This window comes from Schistocerca americana, unplaced genomic scaffold (genome assembly GCF_021461395.2).
Source record: "Schistocerca americana isolate TAMUIC-IGC-003095 unplaced genomic scaffold, iqSchAmer2.1 HiC_scaffold_77, whole genome shotgun sequence".
Taxonomy (NCBI): domain Eukaryota; kingdom Metazoa; phylum Arthropoda; class Insecta; order Orthoptera; family Acrididae; genus Schistocerca; species Schistocerca americana.
In genome coordinates, this window is record NW_025726533.1 from 235,001 (window position 1) to 235,312 (window position 312).

Here is a 312-nt window from a genome sequence, read left to right on the forward strand (position 1 = left end):
AACCTAACCTGTATTGCGCCTTAACCTAACCTGTATTGCGCCTTAACCTAACCTGTATTGCGCCTTAACCTAACCTATATTGCGCCTTAACCTAACCTATATTGCGCCTTAACGTAACCTATATTGCGCCTTAACGTAACCTATATTGCGCCTTAACGTAACCTATATTGCGCCTTAACGTAACCTATATTGCGCCTTAACGTAACCTATATTGCGCCTTAACGTAACCTATATTGCGCCTTAATGTAACCTATATTGCGCCTTAATGAAACCTATATTGCGCCTTAGCCTAACCCACATTGCGCCGTAACG